Raw genomic sequence first — 24,695 nt, 5'->3', positions numbered from 1 at the left:
TAAGGTTAGATTTTCAGTATTTTGGTAAATTATAATTTCTGTGATTAAAAAAAAGCGTTGTTTGTTTCCTGGCAACTAGTGTTGTAGAATGCTGATTTTGGTGATTAAGCCCAGGTTATTTTCTTAACTGGTAGGAAAAATATTCTAATGATGCATATGGAGGGTATGTCCTTATGGGGTGTAATTATGTAATAGGTGTGAGTCATGAACAATTACTACTAGGCCATGATTAGTCTTCTGAGTTTTCCTTGTCATTGTTTTGTCTTGAAGGAGGTAATAACAAATACTAGTCATGTAGAAAAATATTAAATAGATCATTTAGATGAGCTTTCTTTTTGATTTGTTTCCATTGTAGTATGGAGAGCAATGTAAACTTTATATACTTAAAGAAAAGGGTAGGGATTATCATTGATAGTTATTTGAAAGTGTATAATCCTCGTATTGCTATTCAGTCATGTGAAATCGGGGCACACCTTTTATTCTAAACTGCTGTGAAGTTGTAGAGGACATCTGGCTAATTTCCAAGTCAAGCATGATTACAATGCTGTGCCTTCAACAGATTTCACACAACTAATTTAGCCTTCAAAGGCAGGAGAGGTTAAAGCTAGGTCAGCTAACATCCTTCTTGCACAACAGCATATCTTCAGTTAATTATGTTGCATCTAAATGTGTGTTCTGTGTTGTCATACTGACTAAGCTAAGCCTAAAAGCACAAAGAGAGAAAGAAATGTAATTGATGAAGATGAATGCACAGACTGCCAGCATGGCGTGTTCAGTAGCTTCTTCAAACACATCAGTGAGGGGGTTCAGCTCAGAGCCCACTGTCCAATGCTATTGCAGATCTGTCCTACGAGCAAAATCTTACCAAGTGATAATAGAGGTGATAATGTGTTTTAGGCTAAGCTCTACTGAAACATGTATGAAACCATTAGAATGTATCAATTCAGCTTGAGTTATACTTCTAACAATAAGAAGTGCCTGCAGAATTGCATATTCATAATTTTACCATATCAAATAGATTATAGTGGAAGTTATACAGCTGTTTATTAATAATTAATCCAGTACATAGACAGCTCTAAACTATAACAATGCCACATCATTTAAATTACACTGCTGAGGCCTCTAGAAGATAATGTCATAAATTACCTTTAGGTGCTGTACTGTAAGGAAATTACTATATAGATAATACAAAACTGTTATACATGCTACTGGTATATATATAGTATTGATAAAGGCTTGTACTCCAGACAAATCTTGTGGCTCTGTCAGTTTCTGTTCCTGATGAATCCTATTCATTCTCATCTTAGTCTGAAGGTTGTGTAAATCACCAGCAACACAAAACCGTCGGCTAAAGAGAACTGATATCTCTGCTCCTGTTTGTAATTTAGGGAATATGTTTACAGCAGTAGTTAGGAGCACATTCATGTTTGTACATTCTGTCCTTTCATATCCATAAACTTGGCATGGGCCTGTAAGCCCTGCACAATTTCTGGTTATGTAATTGTGTCACTTGTCACCTGCTTTTCTACCTGATCAGTTTGCAACATCACTGCAGCATAGCTAGACGCTGTGGGACATGACCCCAGAACTCTTGCACTGATAATCCTATTCCATCTTTCTATGTTTGCAGCCCTCTCTATAGCTGTATCCCTCTACTCCATTGCTAGCAGTGCTGCCGTTAAGGACTGTTAGCCGACTTTGCTTTTCAATTCTGCAGTGTCTTCCCAATGTCAGCCAACAGAGCACAGCTGCATCCTGGAGAGTGCCTGGAGCAAGCACTGCAAGCCATATGATTCAGCAGCTGCAGTTTTCTCACCTGCAGACACACTGGGCTGTTGCATTGCACAGGACAAGAGGAGTGTGAACCAGAGGTCTGGGAATTCTCTATCTACGTTTCTCTGCTGTTAAGAGCTGAACACTTCTGGCCGAGGCTTCAGATACAACTGGTAGCAGCCCCAAGCACTGAGCCGCATGCCTGCCATAACCCTGTTTGCAAAGAAGGGGAATTTCTGGATACAAAGAGAAGGAAGAAAAAAATATCAAAGTTGAGAAGTCCTAGGACATAACTGTGGTGATGACCCTTGTGAAAACAGGGACTCTGGAGAACTCCCCATAGGATGCTGTTCCTCTGGATGCTCCAGGGAGGAGGTTCAAAAGAGCTGTTTAACCGTGGGTCCAGGGATGCCCTCACAAGAGAAGATCTTGAGTAACTGGAGCATCAGTCCGGTAAGTATTGCTTACTGTTTCTATTGCTTTGTGGGGAGCTTATGTGTAAATAACTCCTTCGGTGAATCTGTGCTGTAAGGAGGAATTCTTGCTTCTTGGGGAAAAAATAGTTCTGATTCAGAGCAGAAGCCATGTGAAGCGTTTGTTCAGAGGCTCGCTCTAGCTATGCCACTGCCATGTGCTTGTCAAGGTGGCTCCCAGCTGTGGAGTACATATATATGTGAGTAGATATATGCACCAATGTATTGTAAGACTGCAACTAAAGTGCATATATATATATATATATATATGTAAGTATATATAGGTCAAAGTGAAAGATTCTGATCAAAATAGGATTGTTAATTAACCTAATTTTAATAAGTTATTAGTATTAAGTAGCCTAACATTATTTGAAATCTTTAGCTGAAGAAAAGCTGTTAACATGCAGAGTCACAGGTCTTTGCTAGTCCCATTCTGTGGAATCTTCCCTAAGGTGGGGGGGGACATTGTTCTTGGTGGTGTTCTTGGTAAGTGCCACATTCATGGGCCTCCAGAATATGTATTTCCTTGGTGGGTTGTTCACCGTGAAAGACAGACACCAAGTGCTCTTAAAGAACCTTGTTCTACTAAAATGTTCTCCTCCTGCCTTCCACACCCCTGTTCAACCTGTGCTACCAAACGGCAACTTGCAGCTGTCCTGGAATTTCCTGAGTGTCGGGGAGCACGTGGGTATGTTTTCTGTGGTAGCCTGCAACTTTATTTCCCCAGCTAAGACATACAAATTCCTTTTCATGAATGAGACAGATTGTGTCAGTGGAAAGAAGTGCAGGTGGAGAGGCAGTTAAGGCATGATAGAATTACTTCAACATGGTAGAAGACTCCTGAAGTCATGCAGTTTACTTTCCTGCTCTAAGCCAACTGCCCTGTACTGTAGGGATGAGCACATGTATGTTTTTGGATGATCTTTTTACTAAAAATTTGGATTAATTTGTTTGATGTTTCAGACCAGTAATATTCCTTCAAAAAGGTTTGGACAATGTAACTTTTTGTTTTGACACTTTCAAAACAAAGCTCTGGTTTTGTGTTTTTATTATGTACTTTAATGTTTATTATAGCTTTTGATTTTGAAATTTAAAATTATTTAAAAAGTTTTATAAATATTTATAATTTGGGGATGAAATTAAATAGTCATTTTAATCAGAAGTGTTTTAAAACAGTTTGGTTCGCCGAAAAAGTCTCTTGGGGTGAACACACACATTTTTTATTAAAAAAATCCAAATTTTAGGAGTCATGCAGTTAAACAGTATAATTAGAGTAGATCTTTATAACCAGTCTGTTCTATAGCTTTCAACACATCCCTGAAAACCTGTAGATTGGCTGCTTTAGTAACTGACCCTGTGCAGTTTCCTATGGCTGCCAGTGTTTTCTCTGCATGAGTTGTTGGCTTGAGCCTGAACACAGCCAGTTGCAGTCCTGCACAGTTGCTTAGAACAAGAACCTGCCTGGCCGTTGCAGCAGGAGGGGTGTTAAGCTACAGCTGTGGAGTTGAGGAGTGTGTTTAATAAGCAGATTGGTGGTGGGAGGGCTTCTGTCCTGGCACAGGCAGCCAACAGAGCCATGGAGGGAGAAGGAAGCAACAGGGCTGTGCCTGATTGTATTGCTGCTACGTGGTAGTACTTGGGGTGCAATAATTTACCAGCGTGCGAGCTTTTTCAAGGGTTGCTTTGTTAAAATCTTGTCCTTGTTTGGTTTTCACATTGTAAAGAGTTTGGGGATGTATTTAGGAAACTATGATAAAATAATCTGAAACCACTAAAAAGGTTCACAGTAGAAATACTAAGGACTGAACTGAGTCTGGAGACTGAACAAGCCTTAAAATTGAAATAACATAACTAATCTTAAATGAGCTTCATTGTGCAGGGAATTTGGCAGAACAGATTTCAAGGGAAAGTCCTGCTGAAGAGCATAGGAATGGAGAATACGTATTTGCTACTGAAAGAGCACATATTGACAGAAGTCTGGGTGATGTACCCTGCTGAAGTTCTCCCCTAATCTCAGGCGGACTTTGGTCAAGTGCCGAGTTCGAAGATGTGACTGTGGCTGCCTGCAGCCAAAATGCAGGGCTTGGGAGCTGTAAGGAGAGCAGCTCTCTTCCTCTGACCAAGATCCTCTATCATAAATTTGTGTGTGTAGCCATTTCGGGAATCTGCCCATGCTACTGAGAAGCAAGTGTGGTTGTGAAATCTCAGTAATATCTTGGTTTCATGTTGGACAGTAAGAGCTCCTAATTTTCTGCCTGCCCTGTGCCAGAACTCAGACAGACAGTAGCTCAAATCTAACATTAAGAAGTCATTAAATGGAGATAGTCTGCCGTTCAAATACAAACAGCTACTATTTTTCCTTGGGAGGATTGAGATTTTTCAGGAAAAAAAGTCACTGGGGGCAGCTCTGACACTTAGGTAGGGATCAGTAATAGTTTGCAGATCCTGTTAAGAGAGTTGCAGAAAGGTTGTTAAGGTACCTGCTGAGGCCTTACCCTTCCCGAGGCCCTGTAGGCAGCTCAGGCCAGGACCTTGATGGGGTGAGAGGAGCCGGCCATCTCTAGCCTGGGGCACTTGGGAGGGAGGATGTGCCTCCGGTAAAGGCACACATAGAAAAGTTTGTTTTGTTTTGTTACATACAAAAAGTTTGTTTTGGTAATACAAGCGATTACAGCCTGTCCTTTAAGTAAAGCCCTGGAAGTGCATGTTTGGCCTGTTCCATGTGCCTCCTGAAGCTGTAGTCCAGAATGCTAATGCTTAAATAGCCTGGGAAAGGGCACGGGTCAGCATGAGGAGCCACAGAACAGGGAGCGGGATTGTAGCCTGGAGGAGGCTTGTAACGGGGTTTGGTCCTGGCGCATCTGGGGAGTCCCCGAGTTTGAAGGGATTCGCATCTGTTAGGATGTGGATTCTTGACCAAACGACAGAAACGTGAGGGTCGCGGGAGGGACTCGCAGGTGCAGGCAGGAGCGGCTGCCTGGCAAGGCAGCGCCACAGGGGGCAACCAGGGCTGTGACCGAGCTAAGGCAGCGTGGCTGCCGCCACCACTGCCGCGAGGAACGGTGACCCCTCTCCCCGAGCCGTGCCAGGTGGAGCGCTGCACAGCAATGCAGTAGGCTAATGGAAGGAACTGATGTGGCTTAGAATGAAATCAGTTGGTTTTTTCGCTGAGTGAGATCTAATGAGAGTCGCTCCTTTGTCCGTCTCGCTGTGCGGCCACATGAAAACTTTTGCTAGCACGTGGGAGGGAAGAGCGAACAGGGCAGGGCTGAGAAAGTGGGAGGGGAAGGACAGAACCACAGCTTTCCGTGGCAGCATGTTTTTATGTAAGGGTAAAATGTAGAATCTGTAGTCCTGGTAATTATTTAAACTCAAAGGAAAAGAAATCGCCTCAAGAGAAAAGGAATTTCTCCTAAAGCATTCACGTTTTGCAAGCTACTTGGACTGATACCACCTTATAAATTATTTGGCTACCACAAACAATGAGTGAAGCATGGAATAAGCAGTCTGTATTTCCTGACTAAAAAAATCTTTCCAGACGGGGAAAGGGCTTTCATCCATCCCAGAGAATAAAACAAAATGTTTTAGTTATCAGAACTCAGAAGGTGTTTGCCTTGATTTGTATGTTGTAGTTTCAAATAAAAGGCAAAGAGAGGCTTTCTTCCTAACAGTGCTGCCTTGTTTCTTTATAGAGCAAACGGGCTTGTAGTAGCACAGCGATAGCATCAACAGTATGCCTTATGCAACCCTAAGGCACTGCTGCATTTGATGCTTTGAATGCAGAAAAGGAAGCCTGGGTTCTTTGGTTGTGGTTTTAACTCCACTATTGATGTTGCCAAATGTGCAGTTAGTCACCTATCTGCTGCTTTCTCCTTATTTCAGAATTGGACCATACTATTATCATATTTAAGTTCTGGATGGCAGCAAATATTTCTGCACATTTTCTTATTAGCTCTCAGATTAATGAGATTCACCTGACTAAATCCAAGATGGGAGAACAGTGTATGGCTCCGGCAGCCTGACGATGGCTGACTGAGCCTCCCATAGAGAGAGAAATCTGTGCTAAGAGTGTGCCTTTTAATGAAAAATTATCTCCTGTTTACTTCAAGACTATAAGATGACTTCTCTGAGATTATGTAAAACCAGTACTGCAAAATTAGGATTCTGCGAAATTCAGATTCTGCTGTGGAGGGAGAAGTCACATGAATGGATGCTTATAAAGAAGCACAGAGATTAAAAGATTCAGGATATCATCTCTGTAAACTATAATTTAGAGAGCTGCAAACTGTGTTCTGTAATCAGTGAAATTATAGGAACACAATTACTGTTTTCTTTATTAAAGCTTATATTTCAATGTACTGTTGAAAATTCATCTTGTTCTCCAAATAATATCAACAACTCATCCTACCCATCAATACTCATCAGGGCAGAATTCATGGCAGGGTTGTGTGGAAGCATGCGAGGGCAGGAGCCTCGCTGCCTGCGGGTGCATGCTGTATGGCAGCGGCGAGGGAGTCCATGCTCTTCCAGTGGGGCAAGTGCGCAGGACCAGCTGAGAGGTCGCACGAGAGGTGAGGTAGTACTGCAATGTCCAGCAATTAGAAATTCAAACCATCATGGACATGCACATACAGTTACCACCTTCAGCTCCTTGGCTGCAGGCACGCATCTTTCTTCAGATCTACCTCAAGCAGTTGAATGCAGTTGTTGTCATGGCACAGGTGAGTAAAGTGCCTTAATCTGCCATAATGAGTGCCATCTAGGTTAGCGCAAACTATCTTCGGTGGTGCACCCTAGAAAGAATTGGGTGGACGAGAAAGCTTGCTGCACCTGGCTGCCTCTGCTGTCTCTTCAAAATTACCTGTGATTCTTATGTTTGTGCTCCTTGATGTGCTTCCACCAAATTAAACTTAGCAAAGACTAGCGCTTTTACCTTTTTGATAACCTGTCTGGAAGTAACATCTTCAGCTGCTCCAGCTGCATCTGGAAGAGCATTTCTGTTCACAAGCTGAGGAACTGTATTCCTAACAAAACTTCTTCCAGTACAACTTCTCTGTAGACCAAACCTCAGTATCCAGCACAAAGTCTTCTTCAGACTTCTTGCAGAAGTCTGAATTTTCCTATGGGTGGCACTAAAGAGTAGTGGCACCTTGGAAGAAACCTAACAAGATCAAAGAGGGTTTGTAATTACTGTCACAGACAGTCCTTTGCCATTGGTCAAGAAATAAGGTCCTAGGCACTTCTGGAAATTAGTTACAAAATGTCCTGAGTTGAGCAACCAGTAAACAAGACACTTAAGGTTAATGAATGCTTCTAAATACTTGGTGGTTTGTATCCTCCGGAAAGACTGCGAGGCCTGCCAAAGATTGAGGCTGCTCCAGGATGCCTGGCTTACACAGCATATGTAGTATTTCCTAAGAATGATGCACACCGGCAACTTGGACTAGTGCTGCTTTTCCCAAATGTCTGTGCGCTTTGATTTTGTTAGCCGCAGTCTTTTTAAAATGCTTTTGAAATCCTGATCTGCAGGAGTCAGTTAGTGCTTTCAATTTCTTCCGCATACATTAGTCACTAGATTGTTAGTTTAAATTTCCAAACAGGGGGCTTGCATTCATATGCAAACTAAATTAGGGGTTGAGGCATGAGAACATACCACTTCTTTTTACATTCAACTTTCAGGCCTGAGAAATCCTAATGTGCACAAGAATATGTCGGAAGTGCTCCTAACGGCGCCAGCGGAGAGAATGGTTAATCGGAGACTGGATCAGCGGTAAGTTCTTACACCACCGTGCTTCGCTTTGGAAGACTCATTTTAACAGGAAGGCAGCAGAGTTTCACGTGCAGTTAAAATCTAAGATAAAGCCATGTATATTAATTATTCTGCAGGTTTAAGGAATCCTAGAAAAGATGCTGGATTACCAGCTTTATTGTCATCCTCCCTTCCCACTCCAAATAACCATTTTACCTTTATGAAGATGTGTTTCTGTTATATTGCAAATGAATGCAGAAGTTTGCAACATTAGATAATATTTATCAGTTGGAGTACAGTGTGGAGCTTCGACATTTGAGTGGCATCAGTAACAATACTTGGTGTTGCATCAGACTGGTTATTGAAGGACTGTTATGATACAAATATTATGCTTGACATGAAAGGAGGAAGGAAATGCAGATGTGAGTAAGAAAATGGTGAGGCTTGCTGTCCTATCACTTTGTGCATTCTTGAGTAGCAGTGACCTGCTTTTGGGTAGTACTCACTTGAAAAGTGTGAACTTAGGTCAGTTTTGAAGTTTTGGATGTGTTTATCAAGTGCTAGTGTCTGTCAGCTTTTCCCCAATTATGTAAAGATATAGTTGCTTCTTTGGAAAGGATGTCTGTGTTCGGCTGTTGCACTGTCATGTGCCACCTGTGTTGTCTGGTTGTCTTACACCTGCTCCTGCTCATCTGCCTTGTAATTTGGGGTGTTGTCCCTGGGCTGTGGGGTGGTGTAATGGAGGCCTGCAGAGGCAATCGGGGCAGACCGCTGCTTTCCCTGGGGCAACGACCTGACCCCAGCTGTCCTGTATCCTGGAACTGCTCGGGCCCTCCCCTCGTCTGCCTCCGCACCTCGTCAGCCGGTGGCATGCTTCCTGGCAGCGTAGAGTATTTTGTGTGGACGTCTTGACTTTGCATTTTCCCAGTTAATTTGGTGCTTTGGGAAAGACCAGGCTCCTTATGCATATGCACTATAGCTGCTGTGCAGTAAAGATAAGGATGTGATCATGTGGAGTGGTCTGTCTTAGTCTGTAGGGTTACATCCTGAGATCTAGGAAATTCATCCTATATAAACTAAATCAACTCTTCAGTTAGAGAGGGTTAATGCTGCCCTATTGCATAAAGCTAGTGAGAAGATGCAATCACATAGCAAGTGAGAGGGTAGGCCAGGGGAATTTAGTACTGTTTCTCTGCAATGCTGTTTTTTTTAAGGCTTTCCAAGCTTGGCCTATGTCAATGAAAGTTTATCTGGATGGTATTTCATTCCATAAAAATGCACTCTTCAAGTTCTGATTTTCTGCTTTGAAATAACTTTGAATTTTTCTCATCTGCTTTAATGAAAATTCTCAGATGCTAATATTTATAAAAGTGCAATCCAGACCCATTAAATTATATTTTTGATTAGTGTTAGAGGCATTTTAAAAGGTTGGTATGTGACCCATGGTAGTTGCTCTGTGGTCAAGGCAAATATCTGCTTTGGTAGTGTGCCTGCAGAATCTTGTTTGTTTGATCTTGAGTCTTGAGGATGTTCCCAAGGGCAAGCAGAAGTGCTGAATGCTAACTAGCCTGCAGCTTTAATTAAATGTTCTTCTCAAGCCCTATCTCTAAAAACGATTCTCAGGCTTTTTTTATTTTGTTCCCTGACTTGGTTGTCCTCCAGCGTTTGCTTTGCTCCTCCGTGTTTTTTCTTAGTTGAAGCTTATTTTCTATTTTCTTGTTTCTAGTTATGTACCATTTTCTGGTTTAACTTACGGAAACGGTTTCGGCTAGGCTGTAGCAGCTGAGAAGCGCATATGCTCCTACTCGCTGCAGGCAAAATTATGCACACAGCTTGACGTAATCAGATCCCCAAATACCTGAATCTCTGTGTAGTGCATATGTAACAGTTCAGAAGCATATGTATATAGTATGATCTTGGGTTTCCTGCTTTTGTCAGGGTGGAGGCACGTCAGGCTTGTTCCATTCTGGCTGTTTTGAGGCAGAGAGGCAAACAGAATGACTCTCTGCAAACAGCATTGGTAACCGCAGTCCCAGAAAATATGCTGAGTTCTGCTGTTAGTCAAAGGTTATTGTAAAGTAGCTTTTTCTCTTCAATTAGAACAACTTCAGGAAGGGAGGACATGCCATACCATTAGAGATTTAATGTTGAGATACCTTGGTTACAGCACATAATTTCTCCAGGAGCGAAAAATTGTTTTAATCCTGTAGAGAATGGTGAAACAATGAGCAACTGAGAGCTGAAACTAGACAAATTCAGAATGGATGCTAAATATAAATTTGTAAAGTGGGGGGCTACTAACCGTTGGAATAGGCTACTGCAGCCCTGGGGAGTGTTGGATTCTCCATTGATATTTCCAAAGCAAGCCTGAAAATCTTGCTGTAAACAAATACAAGTTATTTGGCTTGATGCAGGCATAACTGGCTGAGATTTAATGGTCTGTGATATACAGGAGGTCAGCCTGTATGATCTAATGGTTCCTTCTGGCTTTAAATTCTGTGAATGAGAATTGTAACAATGTATTGCTTCTAGTTCCTGTATATCAAAATAAAGTAATTCTTTATTCTGTGTCTGGCTCAAATCTGAAATTGCTTTTTTTCTATTTTTCCCCCCTACAGGGGCAGCAACTCTCTCTGATTTATATATCTGTAAGACTGGCTACTTCTGTGTTTAATATACAAGGTCAGTAGCTTTTGATATTTCTTTTGGGCCCTGGTGGTCTGTATAGAAAGCAACTGGGACCCTAATAGACTTAATAGGCTTGACCCAAGCATATAACTTCTAGTGCCAAAGGCTTTATTAGCCAGTGATCATAGAATTATAAATGTTGTGGTTCACTGCTCATCAGCCCATTTGCGGGAAAAGAATTTTTTTCAGTCCCTGTATTATCTGCATTTACAAACATGGAAAAAGTGTAGGTAAATGAAATGAAAATCCTGCAGTATGTAAACATAGCTGATCCTTCTCCATTCTTTTCACATCTGGAAAGCAACTGGGAGAGTTTAAATGTGAGTTTACCCCTGCACGCTAGACGTAGCACACTCTCTGTCATTGAAAGGAAAGACAAAGTGACTCAAAATACGTGATAATTCAGGTTAAAACTGCAGTGATTTGTTTTTGAGTTGCTTCCCTTGTATTAGCCTACTTTGAGGTGAGAACCACCACAGAACGAAATAACATTTGAATTATTCCATTTGAATAGTACTTTCTCGCTCATCAGCACAGCTTACTTGTGAGCTAACTAGATAAGAAAACATAATGGCATTATTGTTATGGCTGTATTACTATAGTTATGCTAATACAGCTCATGTGAACACACTCTTCTGAGTTATGAAGATGAATTCTGAACCCTTCCCAAAGGGAAACTCTGTCAGTATTAGTAATTTGGTATGATTATGCCCATTTCATTAGGAAGGAAATTTTACTATGTAATGTCTACTATATCTTAGTTTTGCTGGACATCCTCATCATTTCTGCATAGATATTTTGTCCAGGCAAAAGGTAGGGAACTCTTCTAATTTTTCTAAGGTTTCCAGGTATTTGTTCAGAGAGTCTGATGCACTCATGGTTTGTGGTACCCAATGCAAGGAGGTAGGTCATCTGCTCAGTGCCAGCACACTAGTCACATTAGTCGTCTAATACATCTTAGATAGGTCAGTCTGTGTGTGCATGTGCTACTCCATTAGAGATTAGGATCAAATATCCCAGCTTGGGAAACCCTGTAGCAAGCTGAACAGTGTGATGATTTCTTCTGCAAAGTGTGGACTGGGGGATCTTGTATATCAGTATCAGGTAGGAGGGAGGTAGTAGGAGGTTAATGATGCTCCGAGATGCTCACCACATTCGTTCTGCAGAGCAGCTCTGATTTTTTGCATCCTTTTGAGCTGAGTTACTTGTGCTAAAGGGTGGGAGTTCTGCATGCGGATGTGAGGTGACTTAGGGTTACGTTCAAGTTAACTTTGCAGTACGTTCAAGTTAACTTTACAGTGAAGATGTTGTAAATCTCTTGTTATAACTTGTAGTAAGAAGAAAAGCTAATTGCATATACAGTCTGTTTTGGGGAATGAAATTCTGCATTTTCCCACCGCCTAGTTTCCCAAGGGGCTAATTTTTGAACTGGGAAGTAGGTTATATAATCTGTATTCAGAACTTTAGTCTCGTGACTGAAACCACCAAGTAGCAATTACTGTGATGATTTTTTGATATGTACAGCTGACCGCAAGGATCTGGCCTGTGAACGAATTTCACACAAGTCACCATAAAGTGCCTGCTGGTATTTTTTTCTGTGATTAGTGTCAGGTGTGGGTTTGAACTAGTAATCTGGAGAGGAAAAGCTTCATATATCTTTACCAATCTCTTGGCAATCAAATGCACCCTAGTAAAATGGTCTCTAGCTACTTTTAAGTTTCAGGTATGTTTTTTGCCACCAACTTTCTCACTGTGAATGGAATCGACACTCTGACAAAATAATTGGTAGTAATTGTTGTACCAGTGTCAGTTTTAATAAACCATTCAAGTAGCAAATATTTTACAGATCCAGCCATTTCCTATGTGTCACCGGATAAAACTTTCACATCCTTCAGCACCTGGCTCTTAAAGCTTGTATTTTTCTTTCATGCTATATTTTTTTCTTGTTAATAATAGAGCTGTCATTTCTAATAAAATATGAAACAACCATCCGGGGAAATAACACCAGTGATAGATAGAGCAAGCTGCAACACTAGACTGAGTGAACACAAATGCTCACTAGTTTGGAATATAATTCTGCCATTAAGCGGAAGCTGTGGAGGGACGAGGACAGACTGCACTGGCGGGGCAAGCGCTTCGTGCACAGGAGACTGATTCTGCTTTGTGGGGATTGTTCAGGGTGCTGGAGTCAGATCAGGCTTCTGAAATTTGAAGGGAGTCCTGCAGTGGAGGAAGAAGGGCTGTTAAAAATTAGGCTGTGTTGGTCTGTCCAGCAGAGATCCCAGAGGAAGAGGCACCAAAGGTAGAGGTCTTTTGTCAGCCTCTTTGCCAAAATATTCCCTTTATTTGTCCCCTACTTTATTGAAGGAAAAGATGTTGAGTCCAGTCAGAAACCTTGCACAAAAAGGGATCATGGGGAGCCCTATGGATCTTATTTTTCTTTTGACATTAACAGCTAGGATCCAAGGCAGGAGGAGTGGTGCAATAGAGACACCTCCTCTCCCTGGTCTTCTCGAGACAGACATGACCTGTGTTGGAAAGATTTCTTTTATGTATGGATCTGGGGAGTATATGTTCTCTCTCCTTCAGCCCTCAGTAAGGTTTGTCCAGTAACTCAAGTTGTATGCTGTCAGCCACGGGGCAAATTGTTTCTCCTCTCTGTGCTTCTGTTCCTTCCTTCTGAAGTGGAAATAAATATATTTCTTTCCTATCTTTAAAACATACTATGACGGCTCTGGATGGACAGTGCTTTAGGAGACTTCAATACTGCTGTTATTGTAAATTGTGTTGTTCTTTGGCCCAAATATTGAAGGTGAATATATTTGGGGGGAAGGAGAGATTCAAAGTAGATAACAAAAGTAAAACTGCCTATTCAAATGACAACTATGTTCTTCTCATCCTCCAAGTAACAGTAAAAATGTCGGTGTTTTTCTTGTTGAGCACTCTGGTTGGCTAATGGACGATGTCTATTTGCAGTTAAAGCTATCGCGATGTTGACAATTAAGCATGTACGTGGAACAACATAATGGGTATGAATGCAGCTTTATCACTAACGTCAATTATCTAATATTTCCCAGCTTACAATAATGTGAAAATTCCTTAGGCATAAATGGAAATGAACCCATCAATTACAATTTTTCTCAAGATAATGGCTGACAGAACATTTGCCGACCCAGAAGAATGGAAGCAAGAGAAAAATTAACAAAATTAGCAACTTATTTGTTCAGGCTCTATAGTATTTAAATGTAGCCATATATTACATGGTGTGTACTCTCATTTCCTCATGGGAGGAAATTTCCAAGTCTGGAATTACCCATACAAATCTTCTTCTTCAAGAGGTTTGTATCTGCAGCCACTTCTGAAATTTCTAAGGAAAACACCTTTAAAAGCAGTGGAACAAACCCTGATCTTGAATGTTAGTTTTAAATGAGAGCAGAATAGGTCCAAAAGGTATTGCTTACTGTGCTAATCCTCATGGGTTCACTACGTCAGTGCCTAGGAGCCTCTGGCCCGCTTTATGCAGAAATGAGGCGAATGCTCTCTGGCATATCTCCTTCATATTCCTGAACAACTTGCCCTTTTCATTAGTTCTGAACTGATGAGAAATAAAATCTCAGTTATAATCATTGCAATCAGACATTCTCAAATGACCTTTAAATTTTGACGAGAGCCACCAAAAATTATTTGTTAAATCCCTTCCTCCAAAGTTGAGTAAGTTAACAGGGAGTGAGAGGAACCCTGAATAAGCAATAATCTTCAGGAAAAATAATCTTGACAGCCTCACAAGCTCTGTGATCAATTTTCTTTTTGAAGTTTATCTTCAGATGAAAAGTGGAAGACACTACATTACTCTCTTTTTAAAAATTAAAGCTGAGAGTAGCGATGACTTTTTGAAAGAATTCCAGAAACCAGGGGACCCAGGGTTAAGGGCTTGCTGAGCTCCAAAGGGAAGTATAGGACTTCTAACTTCCTTTTGCATGATACAAATGCTTGGGTTTTAATTATCTGGCCACAGCTAATCCTCCTTAAATATTTAGGTTTCTTGAGCAAACTACAAGAAACTGGTTTGCTCTCAGCAAAATCCCCAAACAGCATGCCTCTCAAAACAGAGTTTAGCTACTTTATCCATGAAAACAGTGCTAATAAGGAGGGTTTGGTGTAGAATATTGGTAAACTACTGTCATTTCCATTTGTGTCCCTTTGGGAACTTCAGAACTATCTCTGTTACCAGTGGCCAGATGACTTTACAGGATGTTCCCAGTTAATTTAACCAGGTTTGCTTTGCATGGACTTTGTGACTGCATCATTCTACCTGTAAACTTTTGGCAAGCCTTCTTTTCTGTGTTTTTTGGAAGCAGCTGTTCTTTGCTACATGACCTTTTAATTTGAGCCAGTGCTCATAACCTGTTCAGAATTGCTCGTGATAGTCATCTTTTTTCCTTTTTTTCCTCTTTTTTTTTTATAATAGATACTAAAATATGTCTGTCACAAATTTTCAGATTTAGTCCAGGGAAGAGTGCGCTATATGCGATGAGGTCTGTGCGGTAGAACTGTGCTGATGTTCCTGCTGAGCACTCAGCGTTGTAGGCCTCAACTTTGCTTGAGAAGCCCTAATTTTTGTGTTTGTTTATAGCAACAGATTGATTCCTGCCATGTTTCCAGCCCATGACTGCTAGCTTGTCCGAGAAACATTAATGAGTTAGGTCTTGCGTTCACCGTGTGATGTGAGTTGAAATATCTTTCTCCTTTCCTTCCAGTTCAGAAGAGGAGGTTGAGATTACCCAAATCTTCTTGTGGCAGAGGAGAAGTATGGCTGCTTTCTCTGTCTTCTGTGATAACCTGTTATGTCAGACTTAGCTCCATTAATGACGGATATAGAAATTCCAGGGCTCTTTGGTGAATTTATAGAACAAGGAGATAGCTATTCAATCTGGTATCTGTAATAAAGCAAGTTTAAGTCACCGCCAGCCATCACACATGCCAACCACTGACATAGGTCATTATATCACTCCTTCGCATGTGACAAACTAAGGAATTATATTTGCTGGGTTCACTTTATGAATCACTTAATGATTCTTAATATAAGCTTAGTTGGCTGAACAGGCTGAACAGAGGGTGTTTCTCCCAAAGTTGTAGTGTATATTTTTGTATTGCTGACAACTGTGAAAATCTGTTTTTTCAAGTAAACTCTGCAAGAGTATGTATGGACTGTGGCAACGTACCAGTTCAGAGTTGGGTATTTTTTTCCTTCTCTCTACCCTCACAGAAAGCACTTTAGCAATTGCATATTCTCTTGCCTCCTCTGGCTTTCCAAGCTCATGAAAATTGTTGGATTGTGTTCTCTGTTTTGTAGGTTAGATGGCTGAGTTTCTTAAAATGTTTCTTCATGTTGACCTTTTACTGCTCAAAATAATATCAATTTCTATTTCTTGTTACCCAAGATAAAGAGATCTTTATCTGTGCCTCATTTTTCTCACAACTGGTTTTGGTGTAACCCAGTCTGTATGAATTTAAAGAAATGTGTAACTCTATTTCTCCCCTGAGTGAGCATTAGTTAACTAATTAACTTGTTATGGATCTTTGTTTACTTAATTGTAAGCCCATTTATTCTTTAGAAGCTTTGGTTTTCAGAATGATCAGTGAGTCGAACTCATGAGCACAGCAACTTTATGGCCAATTGCCCAAGCATTGTAGGAATCTGTATGTTTTCAGCATAGTAGCAAAATAAAAATGGAGGTTAGCTTGAGAGAATGGTGCTCTAATTAATGATGCTGAAGCACCTGTGTTCCTGTAGGCTCTGGAAGGTGAGCCCCGGCAAAGCAGGACGAGGGCAAGATACTTCAGAGGCCTTGTGAATCCTGCGGCCGGTCCAGGTCTTGGGCAGGTGGTGCGTTATCCTCAGCAGAGAAACGCCAGTGTGTGCTGAAAGCTCACCCAGGAAATCTCATTTCCTTGCCACAGAAATGGGTGCTGCAGCTTAGCACAGTTTGAAGATGCTGATTTTAATGGGGATGCGGTCGGCGTGTTAGAGAACTGCGTGGCCTGGGCAGAGCTGTAGTACAAAGGTGGCTTCACACATGGAAATGGAGATTTGATGAAGGCATTCCTTGCAGTGTCTCTCACCATAAAGCCTGATTGTTTTAATCCTTCTAACCAGAGTTTTAACCAAGTTATCACATTGCCACGCTATGGTTGTCATTGCATATGTGGATTTATGTGCTACGTATTAAAAATCTTGCAACAGAAGCAACAAATTAAAAGCTTGCTTTTCACGCAGTAATATTCTTCCAGCTTTCTGCTATTATGCAGTTGGATGTAATTGCTTGTCAGGAGGTAACTGCTTAGGAAACATTGCTACCCAGTTCTAGAGACAAGGAAGAAAAAAAGTACAACTTGCATTAAATCCAGAAAACTAGCAACTCAGAGAGAAATTTGACTTAAAAATCTTACAAACTCCAAAAACTTCAAGTCAATACATCGATTGCTTACACTGGGTATGTTGTAGCTTTAATTTCATTCTGTGATAAAAGCACAGTATATTGTTCTTTTTTATATATATATATATATATTTTTTTTTACCTCAAATCAAACAGGAATTTTCTCTCCTAAGGTCTAGGTTTTAATATATAGGCATTTCTGTAACATGTAGCATCATTATGCCTGCATGTTCCAGAAGATTGAACTCCATTTCCTTGCACATAGAAAACATTTGTGCTTATATTTATGTGGTAATTAGATTCTGAAAGTGTCTGCCAAATCTAAGTATTGCCTTTCAAGAATGGGATGTTTTGGCCCATATCCTTTTTTTTTCTTTCTTTCCCTTTTCCTCATTCCCTGCAGTACAAAATAAATTTAGGATAGTCTTTCTAATATTTGTTCCATTTCTGTATGTAACCTGTTTCTGCTGGGAAACAGTATTAAACAGTTCAGCAGAAACAGTTAGAAAACACACTAAGATTGAGTGAACCTCTCACTTTTAACTTTCACATAAATTGACTCATCTGTTGGAGATGAAACAGCCCTAGTAGATCATCTGCCTGATGTTCCTGTAAGTATAGGCTTGTTCCCCAGGAACGCTTTCTTGCTTTATGCAACCAACCTTTAAATATTTCAAGCAGTGGACGATACTTCCCTCAGAGACTAATTTACAGGCTTAACTATTTCTTTAACACTTTTGTTGTGGTTATTGATTATTCTTGGTGTTACTTGCACTGTGATATGCAGCGGGGCCCTGTGCATGTGTACAGCGAAGAGCACGCCCCCGCCTTGTTTCCCCGAGCCAAGCTGGCCTCTCAGACATCGTTCGCGTCTTTCAGCGATGGCATGCTCAGATGCGAAAGTGCTGCACCCAAAATACCATACTGGCCTCAGCATAGGTCTGTCTTGCCCTACTGCCTGAAGAAGCTTTGCTTTCTCTGCTGTGGCAGGTGGTGGCTTTGCAGATGTTGCTCCAGTTTGCCACGCCATCACTGCATACGATAAAGTTGTAGGTGAGTAGCTGCAAGCAGCAGTGCGCAAGCCTTTCAGGTATCGGCCACTGCTCTGAACTGTTTACTTCCCAGTATATCGAGCTGCCTTTCTTCAGACTGTCTCCTGTTTCTTTTCTGAAATATTGCTAGGCAACATGCTCAGAACTATTAAGTCAAAAACCTTCAAACTATTAGCTAAGTGCAATAGATATTTCCAGCTAACTTCCTGCCTCTGTGGCTTTGGAAGCTACGTGGCTAATATAGCAGGGCTTAGTGATCACAAAGATCAATTCTGTGAATCTAAAAAGCAGGAACCCTAACCCTTTGCATGTTTGAGCAGTGCCAGGTAGGTTATAGCCCCAGTTCTGGCTGGGGTCTCTGGGCAATGATGTTATGTAAATTTTACATTGGTCAGTGTGAATTAGAATCAAGCTTGGGGCAGTTCTGATTTCTATCAAACAGTGTCTCTGTTGCTTAATTATAGGATGTGGTAGCCAAATAAATAAATGTGATTTGCATTGATAAGTTAATATGATTTTTATAAAGATAAACTATTAGTGCTACAAAGCAAGGTTGTATTTTTTTTTATCAGAAACTACAAAGTTCAAAGGACGTTGATCCATGCTGAGTTGTTTGTAAGCAGATTGGTTTTTCTTCGTATGAAGACCTTTCCCCTGAAGTGCTGAATTTTTCATTACACCAGGGTAAAAAAAAAACCCTGAACAAAAGTGGTTTGGACCATATTCATGGAAACAGTTCCTTAATCTCTTTTTGAACTTGCAGCTCATGTTTTAGTCAGCAAAGCAAATACACTGCTCAGTGTTGTAGGCAATGATAACACCAGGGTAAACACAGGAAATGCTTTTATTAATATGATTTAATTGCCTTTCTTGTAGTTTAATCTTATCTTTACACACTGAAGCAGCGCATATTGTACATTTTTGATCCTCAAAGGACAACTTTCCATACGTAGAGTAAGACATTATTACTGGAAGCCTGACAGGCCCGCAATGTCGCTTATCAGCTGAGGGGTAGGAATTTTGTTGTAATTATGGTGGAGATGTACAAAAGATCACGCTTTGCAAAAGGCAGTGCTGCATACCGTTTTGTACGTAAAAAGAAGGGTGAAGTGAGGGTGTGCCGAGAGGGCTGGGTTCCTCTGAGAAGGGAAGTGGCAGAATTCAGTGAGCCCCAAAGTGGAGAGTTCAGTCTCCAGGTGATGTATTTACAATCAGGTTTAAAACTAAAGCAAGAAAGCTTTAAATTAAGCAAATTTATTTTTGCTTAATTATTAAGCAATACTTAAGAAGCATAATCCCATTTTAAGGAGTCAGTAATTTACTAATCTAAGGCTGGAGAGCTAAAACTTGGAGGGTGTAAAGTTGATCTGCCGGTAACCAGAGGGAAGACGACTGCAGAACTGCTTTAATCTCCACAAACCGATTTTCTAGAGCAGCAGTTTTCATGTTCTTCAATTTAAACTTTCCTTTTCATATTATAATCACATCTCTATTTGTACCTGTATATATAAAGAAACACAAACTGAACTAAAAAGGGAAGTGTGCCATACTTAAAGGGGAAAAAAAAAAAGTCTTCAAATATGAGTATCACTACACAGAGCGGGGTTTGGGCTTTCCTAGAGAACTTAAGAAACAGAGAACTGATGGCCTTGGCCTTTATTATTCTTTCTTTTTCCTCTGCGGTTCTACAGTAATGCCCGCAAAGTTGATTTGCCTCCGTTTTGTCTATACCAACAAAAATGTGTTCATGCAAAATAGATTAATTACACTGAGCCATTTGGCCGGCGTGGCCAGGATTGGAGGCCATCCTAAGAGCGACTGAAGCCATCGACCTAAACATGCCATTGGCCTTTAGAAGGGGAGACATGGGGAGAGGGCCACAAGCCCTGTACTTAACGTACAGGATGCTTAAAGGTGAATTTATTCCTTTCTTCAAAGGAGCTGATACCACCTTGAGTTGCAAGTGTTTCTGACCAATCTGCTTGGACTTGCTGGTTTTACCTGCCCCTTATGTTATCCCAAATAAGCTTCTCAGTCCACCATGGTAGTGTTTCTGTGTTATTCCCCTGTAAGGCTGGCAGATGTGAGCTCTCACTCAGCCTTGGCAAAGAAGGTCAGTGGGGGTAATTTCTCACTTCACATATTCAAGGTGAATTTGGTGAATCTGAATCTTAGTATTTAAGGGATCCTGGCCAGGGCATCCTCTCCTGTGAATTTGCTGCTGACTGATGTACAGAGTAAAAATTATCCTTCATCTTTGTAAAAAGTTAAATTTACCCTTCAAGTTAATTATTATTGTTATCATTATTTGTTTGGATTTTAGGGCTGCAGATATGGGAGGCAGATGTCAGATGTGTGGGGCTTAGGGGCACTAGTACCAGTGTTCCCCTGTGAATCTTTCTGAGCGTACGTTTTGAAAAGGAGTTAGAAAAAGCTCTATTATAAGACTATTTTACAATCTAAATGCTCTCACAAGAAACCTGCCAGCCTCTATGTATTCATGGCTAGTATAAAACTATTTGCACTTGTATTATTGTTTTATAGCTTAAATAGTTCTTCCCTGGAATTTCCCATTATTTTCTTCCCTCTTTGCCTCTATATAGACAAAGAGCAATCATATTTCCTTTCATGCTTCTTTTTACCAGCAGTTTTAGTTTATTCTCTAAAGACAGGTACTACAGTTCTTAGAGCCCCTTCTCTGTTCCAGTTCTGTATTCCGTTATTCTTGCTTAAATGTGAGTAGCTAGCATTGCATGCAGTCTAATATGTCAGATCTGGTTTCTCCAGTGTTAGGTATGGTAACCTCAATATTTTTCCATCTGTATTGAGAATATCTCCCCTGATATATTCCGAGTCTATGTTTGCATTTTTCATGGTAGCACCACACTAGTGGCTAATTTCAAATGTCAAATGTGAAATCCCAGTGTGAGAGTCTCCCTAATCTCTAGCATCCATTCCCTTGACAAAGAATCTGTTGGGACCGTCTCTCATTCATATGATCTATCTCCATAAATGTGGCCAGCATTTTATCCTGTTTTTCCTTTCTGTACTTTTAATGCTTTTATTCCTTCTTTTAAAATGTGCTCTAAAGCACTGTAGGGTGTAGAGATCCTAGAACAAGACACAGAAGAGCGAGCAGGCATAAATTATCGCTCTGCCAATAGGCTGCAGCTTGCCTAGAGATGTGCTGTTATTCTAGGCTGGTAAATCCAAGAAGCCAGGCTAACTTGTTGTTACACCCCTGCATAAACTCTCTCAAAAGAGTTTTCAGTTTCAGTCTGTATGCCAAATGGCAATGTAGTAGGCAATATGAATATAATTGCATGTGCAATAAGTTCCAAATTAATATGACTTTATTCAGAAAAATAGTTGCTAAGTAAAAATTCTCTCCCTCCTTCAAACTTTGAAGAAATGAAATATAAACATTCACTTCAGATATTGTGAGCATATTTCTTTCAAAACAGACTGCCTTTCCTAATCCTCTAAAGACCATTTTGAGGGCTGTCTTAGAAATACTGTATTAAGCAGCTAAAAAATCTTTAAATAGATTGTGAATTATGTATGTCCTGGCCTCTTCATGCATAATTTTCTTGCAAAAGCAGAATTGTATAGCACATTTGTTGTAACTAAAATCTGCTACAGACCAATATCCTAAATTTAGACCACTGACATAGTATAGTTTGACCCTGTGTAACTAATTAATTTGATGCAACAATAAACTTATATTGTCTCAGTAATGGAGCATGTCAGAGAAATTTCTGCAGGGCCTCTGATTTATGGCACTAGATTACAAAGGGAATCTTGTTTTATCCTTTTGCTATTTTCAACAAATACTTAAGAATAGGGATCACCTTTTCCAGCTTGAATTTTCCGGGGATTATAGGCTTTAAAGGTAAATGTAATCAAGTGCATAGATATTTAAATATTACATAGTGTTTGCATAGCTGTTTCCTCATGTTGTATTTCCTCATTTGTGAGACCAACAATTTATCAATGTGTTTTGGACAACTGTCTAAACGGTGTTCTATATTAAATGTTACCAGCAGATCTGTACGTGGACTTCCCTTAACTTTTGTAAAAACTAATTATATGAAAAGGTGCAATTTTAGTACCATACAGGTGTGTATCCACCTTAACTTCTTCAAGGCCAGGAGTCCTGTTTCTCCTGTTTTGCTTTCACATGAGCATGGCAATATTGGTTTCAGTGGAATTACTTCTGATTTACAGTGGCTGAAACCAGGCTCTAGGGTAGAATAATTGATTTGGTAACAATGTAAAACAATAAGCATCTGGGCCAGTCCGTTCTGTATAGATTTATATATGATAAGGGTGAGCACTTGGGAAAGGTGAAGACAGTATTAATATTATTCTGTGTGTTTTTCTATGAGCCTTCTGCTTGGTTCTTGAACTTGAGGGGTCTGTTGGGAAATTTAAAAACTTTTATCAATTACTCTAATAATAAATTTGTCAAGACACAGCTCTTGTAATACTTTGTTCTTGGTTTTGATCCAGTTATTTTGACATTACTGAAAAGAACCTAGAAATGTCTCTGCACTGGGGAATAGAGAGGCAAAAAGAACAACATAATAAAGAAGTCATGAAGAAAGCTTTGTGAAGAGCCAAGTGATTCCAGAAACAGACAGGTGGAACGTTTCTCATTTCCTGCTGTCCCATCTCAATATACTTCAACAAGTGAACCGTATTTTACCATCAGCCACTTCCCTATGACCACAACAGTTTTGCTCTGATCAGTGATCCTTTGCCTTTTACTGAGCTGAGCATAAAGGATTTTGAAAAAGGGGGTGGGGGAAAAAAAAGCTAAGGATTTCTTCAGGGACAAATCATCTTAAAATACCGCAGCTCAGAAGTGGCTAGATTACTGGAAAGGTCTGTGTACTTTTTTCTGCTTCTCATACCATTCGGTGGAATGTATAGAAATGGTATTGAAATGAAATAGCATTGATAAAAACATTAAGAGAAGATGTAGCTATTTGGTTCCCTCTGGATATGAGATTGAAAAGCTTTGTGTTTAATAATAATAATAATAATAAAAAATGTACATTATTGATACAATTAAAATCCCAGTTATTAAGTATCAGTTCCTTATATTTCATCTTTCACTGTACCTCACAGGCTTAGTTCAAAAGTTGAATATCTTAACAGATAAATGAAACTTGCATGGGAATTACTCTGCATGACAAAGTCATATTTGCAGTTGTTCCATCTCAGTGGAGAGCTCTGGAGCTTTTGCTGATGATCTGAATGAGTCCACAGAGGTATAGGTCACATTCTAATTTTTAGTGCATGGTCCATTACTGCTTGGCTTCTTGGGAAAGAGAAGGTCTCTGCTCAAATTAACTCAAATGCATTTCCCATCTTTAGATTGTTGCGTGCTAATGGGGTGTGATGGTACTCAGATAATCTGTGATTTCTTTAATGGGAACTGTAATTGTACCGTGGGCTTTTATTTATGTTAATGGCAGTGTCGCATGAAGTATTTCAGTTTTGGATTACTTGTCCCATGTTTTCAATTGTCTTATGTTGTCATTTTTGAAATTCATTATTCATTAGCTCAGAATAATAGGCCTTGACTGTTGGGCAGGGCTACTGTACTGCTGGCTTTCCCAGACAGGTGGTCTTTCTTGACCTAAGAAATCCTACTAACATGAGATTTTCAGTTTTAGGATACTTGCCCAGGATTTTTGAGCATATTGCAGCTTGGTCTGTTCTGTTTTTCTATGGCTATAGGTTGTACAAATCTGGAAATCTTGGACTTGTCCAGCTTCTGGTCAGATGTCTTCTCCTGTTCATGGGCAATAGCTGGACTGCTCTGGGCATGCCCTGCAGAGCTGCCATCTGCTTGGGTTTGAGCACACATCAACGCTGTTGCTTTGTTGGTGAAGTGAGCTAACTGGTTTGCCTGTGCTGCGTGTGCACAGTAGGTCTGTCCTGTCTCAGATTGACAGGTTTCACTGAACATTTACTGCACAGTGCTTCAGCAGGTGTTTATGTCTGGGGCATCTTGCACTACTTTATAAACAATAATTTTTTGTTCTTACGTGCTCTGTATTGCATGGAGTCACATATTATATAAAGCTAGAGACTTGCTGCATCTTGTAGAGCATGAATCAGTGTATAGGAGAAAAGACCTGCTCTTTTCACAGACAAATTTGCTGATAAACCTAGATTAGTATATCTAATACAGTTATTTTATGGCTGTAGACAGTTTTTTTTTTTTAATGAGCATACTTTTATTTTTAGTTTCTCAAATGAAATAAGCATATATTGGCAAAAAATGTGATTTCCTCTCCTGCCATTCTGACTACACCTCCACAAGTAAGTTGGCTAGGAGAAAAATATGTTTGAAAAAGCAACAACCTTAATTGAAAAGACTAGACTGTCAGGAATCTCTAGCATAGCCAAGATCACAAAATTAAGGACAAATCTATGTCCCTGGTGAAAAATGCTTCCAATCATAGTCTTATATATATAGCTCAGTATTGTTTGGCACTGCTGCCAAGCT

The 24,695-nt window shown here is 40.2% G+C and overlaps 1 protein-coding gene across 14 annotated transcripts in view; it reads left to right on the top strand.

Moving 5' to 3' along the window:
- The window catches only part of SEMA6D (semaphorin 6D), a 606,315-nt gene that overhangs the window by 26,273 nt on the left and 555,347 nt on the right, over nucleotides 1-24,695 (top strand). For 13 of the 14 annotated variants that reach the window (XM_064517345.1, XM_064517347.1, XM_026097098.2 and 10 more), the window contains exons 3-5: nucleotides 1,631-2,226; nucleotides 7,926-8,016; nucleotides 10,614-10,677. The gene's annotated coding sequence lies outside the window, so the exon portion shown is untranslated. The remainder of the gene's footprint in view (nucleotides 1-1,630; nucleotides 2,227-7,925; nucleotides 8,017-10,613; nucleotides 10,678-24,695) is intronic. The other variant, XM_064517340.1, reaches the window with a different exon arrangement.

The sequence above is a fragment of the Dromaius novaehollandiae genome, chromosome 10 (assembly GCF_036370855.1).
Source record: "Dromaius novaehollandiae isolate bDroNov1 chromosome 10, bDroNov1.hap1, whole genome shotgun sequence".
NCBI lineage: Eukaryota > Metazoa > Chordata > Aves > Casuariiformes > Dromaiidae > Dromaius > Dromaius novaehollandiae.
The sequence above is the reverse complement of the archived record's forward strand: the minus strand, read 5'-3'. Positions and strand labels throughout refer to the sequence as shown.